The sequence below is a fragment of the Salvelinus namaycush genome, chromosome 3 (assembly GCF_016432855.1).
Source record: "Salvelinus namaycush isolate Seneca chromosome 3, SaNama_1.0, whole genome shotgun sequence".
NCBI classification, from domain to species: Eukaryota; Metazoa; Chordata; class Actinopteri; order Salmoniformes; family Salmonidae; genus Salvelinus; species Salvelinus namaycush.
In genome coordinates, this window is record NC_052309.1 from 24,436,359 (window position 1) to 24,449,700 (window position 13,342).

The 13,342-nt window shown below is 41.8% G+C and overlaps 1 long non-coding RNA gene across 2 annotated transcripts; it reads left to right on the forward strand.

Moving 5' to 3' along the window:
- Nucleotides 1–227: 227 nt before the first annotated feature.
- On the forward strand, nucleotides 228–9,578 carry LOC120045103. 2 transcript variants are annotated; one of them, XR_005476624.1, is made up of 7 exons: nucleotides 228–360; nucleotides 796–1,286; nucleotides 5,213–5,290; nucleotides 5,405–5,479; nucleotides 7,461–7,487; nucleotides 7,630–7,705; nucleotides 8,529–9,578. It is a non-coding gene; the product is annotated as an uncharacterized LOC120045103 (long non-coding RNA). The 2 variants fall into 2 exon arrangements; XR_005476625.1 differs by having other exon boundaries at nucleotides 796–994.
- The last annotated feature ends 3,764 nt before the right edge of the window (nucleotides 9,579–13,342 follow it).

Here is a 13,342-nt window from a genome sequence, read left to right on the forward strand (position 1 = left end):
ACCAATCACATATTTGGGGACCCTATTAATTTGTTTTTTTCAATTGAGTCTGGTATGAGAACGGTAGCCCATATATGCAAAAGCACTTTGTCTGCGGAAAGCTGAGTATCTTAGCTATTGATCGGTGCCTTAAAATCTTTGGTGTGATTTACTACCATATATGGGCATACAAAGTTATAAAGGCAGGCCTTGCCGATGACCTCTTTTCAAGATGGCTGCTACCTACGTTTCGGATAGCGTCGTGAAGCATAGGCGAAATAAAACTAGCAATTTCAATATCGAACATGAACCTAAAAAGAGGATTTCGATTCGGGCCGAAGAAGATTGCTTTCTGGAAGGATTGGATCCACTTTTAGATCTGTAAGTAAATTATTTTAATGACTTTATATAGTTATATTACTATATTTAGATATCTGCTTTTTGTGTATTGGATTTAGTTTACATATGCCTATGTAAGTTAGCAAGTAATTTCAATGTTATATAATTCCAAAGAAGTTATTCATTATGTTTCATATTAGTTCACTCTTTACTGTTCTAAGTTTCATCCTTGTAACTTTGGAGAGGCCACTAAACTTTCATGGCCATTGTTTATTTGTGCTTCTCACCTCTGCCTTTGTATCCAAAGTGTTACTTTTTGCATTGTTTGTGTGTGTTTCATACCTTCTATGTGAATCACTGTACAGATAAAGTTTAGGCTTGGTGTTTTTAAATTACAGTAATGTCGTTTTGTAAATTTAGTCAACAGTAATTCTGTGTGTCTTACAACAATATATCCCTTTATTTTATTCACCACAGGGTGGAGGATGCAGAGGATTTGGATGATGCCACCCCTCCCCAGCAAGCACCCCCGCCTGTCATGGTCTAAACCCTCCCGCTGCTATGTCATTCACCCTGTCTGATGGTTCTACATCCACTTTTCATAGACCTTTTGAAAAAGATAATAGGGGCTTGTGGCACCATTTGTCCTAACAGAATCGGTTTCCCGAAGACCAAGGTAAATGACATGACAAAGACAGCAGAGAGGTGGACCATACGTTGGATCAGGACTAACAAACTGCCTTTTGTGAAATGGAAGGACACTAGGGAAGTAACCATGCTCACCATACAGCATAAAGTATTCAATAACAAACATGTCTCAAGGAGGGTGAAAAATGCCAGTGGGGCATGGGTGAGGAAGAATGTCTCCATTCCTGTTTCTGTGAAGGACTACAATGCCAGCATGGGGGGCGATGTCGACCTATCTGATGCTCTGGCTACTACCAGGTCCTCCACAAGACCAGGAAGTGGTATAATACTTTTTCTTTAGCACTTTATGGACATTCTTACTGTAAATGCTTTCATTCTCCACAAGCAGATGGCCAAAGCAAAAGGTCAAACCCCTCTTTCCCAGTTGGCCTCCCGAGAGCAACTGGTGTTGGAAATGGCTGAATTGGGGTCCCGAAGTAACCTCACAAATAGGGTTGCATATTTTAGGGAATAGTCAGAGGTGGAAACTTTCTGTGGGAATTAACCGGAATATGTGGGAATTAACCGGAATATATGTGAATTAACAGAAATATATGCAAATTAATATTAATACCATTTAAATGTAGATGTTTTTTGAATTGGATATATTTACCATATCATATGGAGACAGAAACATAAACCTTTTACCTTATCATAAGTATACATAATTGCAAATGATTAAATTCTTCCAATAGAAAAAACTAAAAAACATTTAGTTACGAATTTAACTTTAATTAAGTGTGTTGACTCTTCACATGGGATGATTTCACTGAACAACAAAAGAAAGGGAATATTGAATGATCCCCAATTATCCATTGCTTCTCCCCAAAATACTTTTCAACATGCATCTGTAAAATGGTAGTCTAGAAACTAAAGCTTTGGTTGTCTTCCTCTCAGGCTTCCATGTCTTTTCCTTGGACCTCCTCAATGTCCACCTCTTGAACATCAGACTCTGAGGCCTCATCTTCACGGTCACTTTCCAACCTTGTTGGCTCGATGTAAGGCTCAAAAAGCCTCAAATTTGCCCCGATGCCCACCAATTCTTCAACCCTTGTATTGGTCAGCCTGTTGCGTGCTTTGGTGTGTGTGTTCCCAAACAAGGACCAGTTGCGCTCTGAGGTGGCTGATGTTGGTGGGATTTGGAGGATGATGGAGGCAACAGGGGAAAGAGCCTCAGATTCACGAAGTCCCTTCCACCAGGTGACTGATGAGATATGTTGGCACGACTGCCATTTTGCATCTCCATCCCAAAGCCCTTGCTTGGAAGTGTACTTCGCCAGACTGCCAAGAATCTTGCCCTCATCCAGCCCAAGGTGATGACACCATAGGCCTTGTTGATCTCTGCATTAAACAGGATGGTCTCTCCAGCATACTTGGGGTCCAACATGTACGCTGTGGCGTGTATACACTTTTTGATGTATTTTAGAACTGTGGTTTCCTCTGCTTGGAGCAACAGTGAAGTGGGCAGGGCAGTACAGGTTTCTTCTCTTACATCTGCAAGCAGAGTCTGAACATCAGACAAGATGGCATTGTCTCCCTCAATCCGTGCAATGGCTACTACTATAGGTTTCAGGAGTTTCCATATCGGCAGACTTTGATATGGCCATTTCTTGGAGAGACTCCTTCCCCGCCAGGAGACTGTCAAACATGATGACAACACCACCCCAACGGGTGTTGCTGGGCAGCTTCAATGTGGTGCTCTTATTCTTCTCACTTTGCTTGGTGAGGTAGATTGCTGCTATAACTTGATGACCCTTCACATACCTAACCATTTCCTTGGCCCTCTTGTAGAGAGCATCCATTGTTTTCAGTGCCATGATGTCCTTGAGGAGCAGATTCAATGTATGAGCACCACAGGCAATGGGTGTGATGTGAGGTTAGGACTCCTCCACTTTAGACCAAGCAGCCTTCATGTTCGCAGCATTGTCTGTCATCAGTGCAAATACCTTCTGTGGTCTAAGGTCATTGATGACTGCCTTCAGCTCATCTGCAAGTAGAGACCGGTGTGTCTGTGCTCTTGTAGAATACTGGTTGAGGGGTGGAGATTATGTAGTTAATTATTCCTTTCCCACCAACATTCGACCACCCATCAGAGATTATGGCAATACAGTCTGCTTTCTCTGATTTGCTTGACCTTCACTTGAACTCTGTTGAACTCTGCATCCAGCAAATGAGTAGATAAAGCATGTCTGGTTGGCTACTGCTACTCTCTGTTCATCATATATGCATAGTCACTTTAACCATACCTACATGTACATACTACCTCAATAAGCCTGACTAACCGGTGTCTGTATATAGCCTTGCTACTCTTATTTTCAAATGTATTTTTACTGTTGTTTTATTTCTTTACTTACCTACACACACGCATACCTTTTTTTCCGCACTATTGGTTAGAGCCTGTAAGTAAGCATTTCACTGTAAGGTCTACACCTGTTGTATTCGGCGCACGTGACAAATAAACTTTGATTTGATTTGAGGGGTGAATGCTGGGCGAAGAACATTCAGAAATCTCTTCCAATACACATTGCCTGTGAGCATCAGAGGTGAGCCAGTTGCAGCTCGAGCAAGACATTCATCAGCATTTCTCTGACTACGTTCATCCATTGAGTCAAAAAAACTGCCAATTTCAGGAGGACCATGAGCTGTTGCTATCGATAAGGTGTCTGATTCATAATTTTCACCTCGAATAGAAGTAGAGGGACTTTTGTCAGAGGTTGTTGAACGATGAAGGAACTTTCTGCACTTGCCCAGATGATTCTGCATCGTTGTTGCATTCTTCACATATGATTTGGCAAAGTATTTGCAAATGTACACAGCTTTTCCTTCTACATTAGCTGCAGTGAAATGTATCCACACAATCAAATAGTGCCCGTGGCATTTTCCTGTAAAGATTATTAAAAAATTAGTCAAAAACAACAAATACTATTCCATGTACAGATAAATAGTTAAGGAGTTAGATTAAATAACTCCTTTGTAAGATAAATGTTTTAAAATGAAACATGTATGGAAACAGGTGAATTAACACTCCTCAGTTAGCAGGTTCAAGCAAGCTAAAACCCACAAGGTGACAAAAACTAACTCAGAAATAGTTAACAAGTTAGAAATGATTTAAACACACTTTGCTGTAGGCTACTATTTACTAGTTAACAAAAAATCATGTATGTCATATAAAATATATTCACCCCACCCAGTATTGTAATCGAAACTTACCAGAAAGCATGTAGTCCTTGGCTCAGACAGTGTAGTAGTGTGGGCTCAATAGCATCTCATTAGTGTACAAGATCTTGAGAATCTGTACATGTGATGGAAAAATGCTCTGTGCATGCAGTTGGTTGCAATTCCATTGAATTGGGGAGTTTAACCAAAATATGCCACAATACCCTAGAATTGCCTTATGTGTATCCCCAAAAAAGGTTAATGTTATAAGCTAACTTTTTTGATGAATTTAAGCAACATTCCCCCAAATTCCGGGGCTTAACTTCCCATGGAAAATTCTGTAAATTTACCGGATAGATTCCGACCTTTTGCAACCCTTCTCACAACAATCACAAGACCCCCCGTCCCCCCCCCGTCCCTCAAGGTGAGCGCCACTATCCAACACACATGACAAAAGGAAGAACTGCACAATCTTCTGTTCGCTTTTTGTTTCCTGGCAGAGAGAGACTGCTTCAAAGACTATCACCACATGCACAAGCTATGGTGAAAGTGAAATCTAATCATCTACACCTGGGATGTAAAATGAACACGAATGCCATTTGCTCTTTTCTAGTTGTTAGGTCTATCAATCCCATTTTTTTGCTGATATTGTTCGCATGTTGTGGAAGCCATCTAATCTGTTTCCAGATCTGGTCATCAATAATTCACTTATAGCTTGTCAATGAAAACATTTTAACGGTTTTGTGTGTGCTTGATCTTGTGTATTCTGAACTATGTAAGTCCTATCTTCTGATCATTTCCTCAACGTTTTTGTGTCAGAATCATGTAATTACACATGAATAGAAGTTACTTTTGGGTATGTCTATTTAGGCAGAAATCAAAATTTTGCCATTACATTTTAAGAGGTTAACGAAAGTTCCAGAGAGAGTTAGTTTATCACCCTTTGACTCCTGGTTTTGGGTGGTGGGGTGAGGTGCTTGAGAGTGCTGCGAGATGGTGAAGTCACCAGCAGGGGACTTCCTAACACAGGCTTCCTTATGTATTGTTACAGATCGAGAATTTTCCAAGGAGGTCCGTGGACAACTCTGCTCGGGGGGCTTCAGAGATGTCTGGAATTCACCCACATTAAGTAAAATTATTCATGCTTACATGCTAAAACAGCATGTATTTTCTTTTCTGAATTCCTTAAATTAGATACCATATGCTTAGTGTTATCTCTGTATTTTTCCCCCTATATTTTAAGCATCAACCAGCACATGCGTCTGTATCTGCTGTTCAGACTCCTCCATTGAGAACTGCATTGAACTTGTTGTCAATGGTAAATATTACATTTTTTGTCACATTTTTCCTGAACTACTATGGCTCTGCTACCATGATATAACACATTCAGATAATCCTTTTGACAGGTGACTTGGTTTCCTCCTCTGTTCATTGTGACCATTATGGTTTTTTTCTCTCTTTTGCAGTTTAATAAGAAAAGATTTTATAACAGTATAACCTTAAATAATCTTAATGTAATTATACACAACTGTTCAAAAGCTTGGGGTCACTTCGAAATGTCCTTGTTTTCCATGAAAACATACATGAAATGAATTGCAAAATGAATAGGAAATATATTTAAGACGTTGATAAGGTTATAATTTTTTTTTTTTTTTTTTAATTTAAATAATAATTGTGTCCTTAACTTTGCTTTCGTCAAAGAATCCTCAATTTGCAGCAATTACGGCCTTGCAGACCTTTGGCATTCTAGTTGTTAATTTGTTGAGGTAATCTGAAGAAATTTCACCCCATGCTTCCTGAAGCACCTCACACAAGTTGGTTGGCTTGATGGGCACTTCTTACTTACCATACGGTCAAGCTGCTCCCACAACAGCTCAATAGGGTTGAGATCCGGTGACTGTGCTGGCCACTCCATTATAGACAGAATACCAGCTGACTACTTCTTCCCTAAATAGTTATTGCGTAGTTTGGAGGTGTGCTTTGGGTCATTGTCCTGTTGTAGGAGGAAATTGGCTCCAATTAAGCGCCGCCCACAGGGTATGGCATGGCGTTGCAAAATGGAGTGATAGCTTCCTTCTTCAATATCTATTTTACCCTGTACGAATCTCCCACTTTACCACCACCAAAGCACCCCCAGACCATCACATTGCCTCCACCATGCTTGACAGATGGCGTCAAGCACTCCTCCAGCAAGCACTCCTCTTACGAATGTTCTTCTTTGTGATCCGAACATTCGTCTGTCCAATACACTTTTTCCAATCTTCCTCTGTCCAGTGTCTGTGTGTTTTTGCCCATCTTAATTTTTTATTTTTATTGGTCAGTCTGAGATGGCTTTTTCTTTGCAACTCTGCCTAGAAGGCCAGCATCCCGGAGTCGCCTCTTCACTGTTGATGTTGAGACTGGTGTTTTGCAGGTACTATTTAATGAAGCTGCCAGTTGAGGACTTGTGAGGCACCTGTTTCTCAAACTAGACATTCTAATGTACTTGTCCTCTTGCTCAGTTGTGCACCGGGGCCTCCCACTCCTCTTTCTATTCTGGTTAGAGCCAGTTTGCGCTGTTCTGTGAAGGGAGTAGTACACCGCGTTATATGAGATCTTCAGTTTCTTGGCAATTTCTCGCATGGAATATTCTTCATTTCTCAGAACAAGAATAGACTGACGAGTTTCAGAAGAAAGTTCTTTGTTTCTGGCCATTTTGAGCCTGTAATCGAACCCACAAATGCTGGTTCTCCAGATACTCAACTAGTCTAAAGAAGGCCAGTTTTATTGCTTCTTTAATTAGCACAACAGTTTTCACCTGTGCTAACATAATTGCAAAAGGGTTTTCTAATGATCAATTAGCCTTTTAAAATGATAAACTTGGATTAGTTAACACAACGTGCCATTGGAACACAGGAGTGATGGTTGCTGATAATGGGCCTCTGTATGCCTATGTAGGTATTCCATTAAAAACCAGCTGTTTCCAGCTGCAATAGTCATTTACAATATTAACAATGTCTACACTGTATTTCTGATCAATTTGATGTTATTTTAATGGACAAAAAATGTGCTTTTCTTTCAAAAACAAGGACATTTCTAAGTGACCCCAAACTTTTGAAAGGATGTGTATATTTTTTTTACATATACAATATGTCAGTAGCCCAGCCAAGTTGTCTACAGGCTCTGTGAGTGCCCCCACCCTTGCACCAGCCTCTGAGGGCTTCAAGGAGAAAAACAATTGTGTGCCATGTTTTAAATAACACATGACTATTGTCGGTACTCATATCCTTTTTAAAAATGTATTTCCTTTATCATTTCAGCATGATGTGCCTCGGAAGCCTGTTCGGGTAAATATTATCTTGCTTAACCTGTCAATAGCTTGTTTGATTACATATATTTGTTTTTAATACTGTTTACCCTCAAATCATTTTCATATTAGGTTATATAATGATCTTTTACCATTTCACCTTTCTCCCGGCCACTTTCCAGCCCTGATACAGCCTCAGTAGTCTGTGAAGACTACCACTGCCTCTGCCGTCTCTCAGCCAGCTCTGCTAGAGCCTCTGTAAGTGCTCTCCTCTGCTATAGCACTGATGGGTTTGGAATTCTGAGCTTTATTATTAATCATTAGTTATTTTATTAATAATTTGTTATAATAGAAACCTAACGCTTGCCATAATGAAGCTTGGGAGGTGTTAAGTGCAGGGAAACCGGTCACGTGTCCGTCGTGTTCTTACTCTAATAATTAGAACCAAACAGCATCTAAGAGGAACCTCAGTACATAACACACTGTCATTTCTTAACTAATATCATTACATCTATTAAAACGTGTCAGGAAAAAAACTGTCGGTGTTTTGATTTGATGAAGATATTGTGAGTAATTGTTGTTGGGTTCTGAGAATATGAAATATACTTATTAATGTCACTGAGGGAGAAAGGGTAATGTATAACGTTTACATTATGTCAGGATATGTTATTGTTAGCCATCAGAGATCCTATGGGTGGTGTTTTCTGGGAGGAGAAGAGACACAGTCTGGTACCAGTCACCATGACAGCCGTGAGTTGGGGAGGAGTGAGCACTTTGGGGTAGAGGTCAGGTCAGATGAAGTGAGAAAGAACAGATGTCACTAAGGTTCTGTCTAGCAACAGAGATACATTGGCTGTTCAGATGTGTAGGAGGAGACTCCGCATAGGAGAAATGAATAAATGTCAGTGCTTGTGTGAATATGTTTTTTTGTCTAATGCAGCTGTATTGATCCTCTGGGAATAATAAACTTGGTTTAAGCTTTCATAGTGTCCATTGAGTTTTTACTCTGAGAATTAGAACCTAACATCATATTCATCTATTTCGTTCTGATTTTGCATTCTGTTGTCTTTTTAATTTTCAGGAGAGCTGATTGGTGTGTGGACTACCTGCTCAGGCAGACTGGGAAGGCCATACATAGCATATGGACCCTGACTCAGAGGAGACTGAACCCCACAGTTGCTAGTCTTCTGGATGACTTCACCACCACCACTGCTGACTTCTCTGCTGCCAGCCCCACTAAAAGCTGCTCCCACTAAAGTCCATCCTGCTTCCTCCAGTGCCAAGTCTGCTGCCACCAGAACCTGGCCTGCTTCACCCACAGCCCAGTCTGCTGCTAGCCAACTCCTCATGCAAAAAAAAATTGTCAACGTGTCACTAGTTTCCATATAGACTCTGCTGTACCCCAGCCCTTTTTATTTTCTTTCTAAAATTAGAGGCTTGACTCAATCAGATCGAGCGTTGACCCGCGGATGCTCTTGTGTGTCACAAACCACTCCCTTCCTTCCCACTGGGCACACAGTGGTTGGCTCAACGTAGTTTCCACGTCAATTCAATGAAATTACGTTGACCCAACTTGGAATAGACATTGAATAGACTTTTGTGCCCAGTGGGTTATTGTCCCTACCACATTAGAAGTTCAAAACAGCACTAGAAAATGTAGGCTATTGCATAATTAGTATGTTAATTTGGAGTGGAGACTTTAAAGCCTATCAGTCTAATCGGGAGTGAGGCCTATAGCCTACAATAGAACATCACACATTCAAGTGTTTGAACTTGTAATGCGAATGCAGGAACTTCTAAGGCAGCTGCATGGGATTTGGCGGATATTAAGTCGGGTGGTTTCATTGCATCCAACGCAGTGTAGGCGATAAGGTAACACAAGGAGCCGTTTGTAGATTTTTCCACCTCCGACACTTCCAAAACAACCGCTATGCGGGTATCGACCAACGTTCAGATGGGAGTTTTTGCATGAATGTTGTCATGTTTGGATCCTGTTGTCTTATTCACTCAGAATCAGTCAGCTAGTTGCCCACAACAAGGCTCCCTAAATTCTATCAGCATATCGAATGCGCGACCCGGGCTGGCAAAACCCTGGATCGTTGTTATTCTAACTTCCGTGACGCATATAAAGCCCTCCCCCGCCCTCCTTTCGGAAAATCTGACCGCGACTACATTTTGTTGCTCCCAGCCTTATAGACAGAAACTAAAACAGGAAGCGTCCGTGCTCAGGTCTGTTCAACGCTGGTCCGACCAATCGGATTCCACGCTTCAAGATTGCTTCGATCACGTGGACTGGAATATGTTCTGCATAGCGTCGGACAATAACATTGATGAAAATGCCGATTTGGTGAGTGAGTTTATTAACAAGTGCATCGGTGATGGTGTACCCAAAGCGTCTATTAAAACATTCCCCAACCAGAAACCGTGGATTGATGGCAGCATTCGCACAAAACTGAAAGTGCGAACCACTGCTTTTAATCAGGGCAAGGTGACCGGAAACATGACCGAATACAAACAGTGTAGCTATTCCCTCCGCAAGGCAATCAAACAAGCTAAGCGTCAGTATAGAGACAAAGTAGAGTCGCAATTCAACGGCTCAGACACGAGAGGTATGTGGCAGGATCTACAGTCAATCACGGACTTACAAAGGAAAACCAGCCCCGCCGAGGACAACGATGTCTTGCTCCCAGACAGACTAAATGACTTCTTTGCTCGCTTTGAGGACAATACAGTGCCACTGACACGGCCCGCTACCAAAACCTGCAGGCTCTCCTTCACTGCAGTCAACGTGAGTAAAACATTTAAACGTGTTAATCCTCGCAAGGGGGACGGGCCAGACGGCATCACCAGCCGCGTCCTCAGAGCATGCGCAGACCAGCTGGCTGGTGTGTTTACGGACATATTCAATCAATCCTCATCCCAGTCTGCTGTTCCCACATGCTTCAAGAGGGCCACCATTGTTCCTGTTCCCAAGAAAGCGAAGGTAACTGAGCTAAATGACTATCGCCCCGTAGCATCACTTCCGTCATCATGAAGTGCTTTGAGAGTCTAGTCAAGGACCATATCATCTCCACCCTACCTGACACCCTAGACCCACTCCAATTTGCTTACCGTCCCAATAGGTCCACAGACGACGCAATCACACTGCACACTACCCTAACCCATCTGGACAAGAGGAATACCTATGTAAGAATGCTGTTCATTGACTACAGCTCAGCATTTAACACCATACTACCCTCCAAACTTGTCATTAAGCTCGAGACCCTGGGTCTCGACCCCGCCCTGTGCAACTGGGTACTGGACTTCCTGACGGGCCGCCCCCAGGTGGTGAGGGTAGGAAACAACATCTCCACCCCGCTGATCCTCAACACTAGGGCCCCACAAGGGTGCGTTCTCAGCCCTCTCCTGTACTCCCTGTTCACCCATGACTGCGTGGCCATGCACGCCTCCAACTCAATCATCAAGTTTGCAGACGACACTACAGTGGTAGGCTTGATTACCAACAACGACGAGACGGCCTACAGGGAGGAGGTGAGGGCCCTCGGAGTGTGGTGTCAGGAAAATAACCTCACACTCAATGGCAACAAAACAAAGGAGATGATCGTGGACTTCAGGAAACAGCAGAGGGAGCAGCCCCCTATCCACATCGACGGGACAGTAGTGGAGAAGGTGGAAAGTTTTAAGTTCCTCGGCGTACACATCACGGACAAACTGAAATGGTCCACCCACACAGACAGCGTGGTGAAGAAGGCGCAGCAGCGCCTCTTCAACCTCAGGATGCTGAAGAAATTCGGCTTGTCACCAAAAACACTCACAAACTTTTACAGATGCACAATCGAGAGCATTTTGTCGGGCTGTATCCTGTCAGCTGCCTGGTACGGCACCTGCTCCGCCCACAACCGTAAGGCTCTCCAGAGGGTAGTGAGGTCTGCACAATGCATCACCGGGGGCAGACTACCTGCCCTCCAGGACACCTACACCACCCAATGTCACAGGAAGGCCAAAAAGATCATCAAGGACAACAACCACCCAAGCCACTGCCTGTTCACCCTGCTATCATCCAGAAGGCGAGGTCAGTACAGGTGCATCAAAGTGGGGACCGAGAGACTGAAAAACAGCTATCTCAAGGCCATCAGACTGTTAAACAGCCATCACTAACATTGAGTGGCTGCTGCCAACATACTGACTCATCTCAAGCCACTTTAATAATGAAAAAATTAATGTAATAAATGTATCACTAGCTACTTTAAACAATGACACTTTATATAATGTTTACATACCCTACATTACTCATCTCATATGTATATACTGTTTACCATCTACTGCATCTTGCCTATGCCGTTTGGCCATTGCTCATTCATATATTTTTATGTACATATTATTAATTTCTTTACACTTGTGTGTATAAGGTAGTTGTTGTGAAATTGTTAGGTTAGATTACTTGTCAGATATTACTGCATGGTCGGAGCTAGAAGCACAAGCATTGTGCTACACTCGCATTAACATCTGCTAACCATGTGTATGTGACAAATAAAATTTGATTTGATTTGTCATTAATAAACATGTTTCTATATTTCAACAAATTCTTTGAATGACTTTTGATTGTAGGTCAATCATTGTTCACTTTTAATGACATATGTGGCTCTCAGAGTAAATTGTCATACATCCCACTGGGCACACATTGGTTGAATCAATGTTGTTTCTATGTCGTTTCAATCAAATTACGTTGAACCAACGTGGAATAGATGTTGAATTGACGTCTGTGCTCAGTGGGATGTGATGTATTTAAAGTTAGATCAGGTAATATGCAGTCCACAAGAAACCTCAAAAGATAACTAATTTAAGATACTAATTGCATAAACAAAGTAACGGGAGTATAGTACAGTAATAAACCAACCTCATTAGAATAACTTTTTTATATGTTATGATTATGCTATCTTAATCTTTCCATGAACTAATGTGATCTTTAATTCACAAATGTGAAAAATAACACTTTTGGAGACTAGCGGTTGTTTAGAAATGTTATTTATAGCCGAGGCTGGATTCAAACTAGCGACCTTCAGGTCCACTCTTCCCCTTCCTCAAACACAGAAAAAAACGGAAGGGTTTCTGGTGCGAATACCCGATTCGACAAGATGAAAAATCTGTTGATGTGCCCTTAAGCAACTGCTCTAGGGTTGCTGTTGAAAATAGCAGACCCTGGCCGTGACCCCACTCTAAGGGTGTCTCAGAGAGAGTTGGGATATGCATAAAACACATTTCCAATTCACACATGCATATTAATACACACTTGTGCATGTGAAATATGACAAATATAAGCACCCACCAAAATATTATTATTATGGCATTTATCAATGTTATCCATAGTTATATATAGATTATAAAGCTGATTACTTTCATTGTGATGAACACTGTATAGGACTTGGAAGATAGTCATTAGGAGAAAGGGATAGAGAAGGAGGAAAAGGATGAAGAGCCAGTTGCTCAGCTGAAGAAAGAGAGAAAGGTAAGATTCGTCCTCTGGTCATTTGTGTTCTTTGCTAGGTTTGAATTAATCTGTCTATGTTGGCAAAATTATTGGTTGCTTCCGCTTGATGTTACACATAATAACATGGGATTTGAAATCGGTTTTCTTGAACGCCAAACTGAAATCGAGTGCCAAGAAGGTCTCTGCCGACCATGGCACTGAAGAAGGTTCAAGATTTTTCTATATTAAAACATTGATTTTCCCAGTACGGTGGGCTACTGTTTGGTTAGCGTGCTTTTTGTTGTGCAGATTCATAAAAACTCATTTATTTAGTTCTTCAGGTCTCTCTGTGGCATTCTGTTCGTCCAGAGCTCAGTCTCCAGATAAATACCAAAACAGAGTGGAAGAGGACATCTGCTTCCCAATCC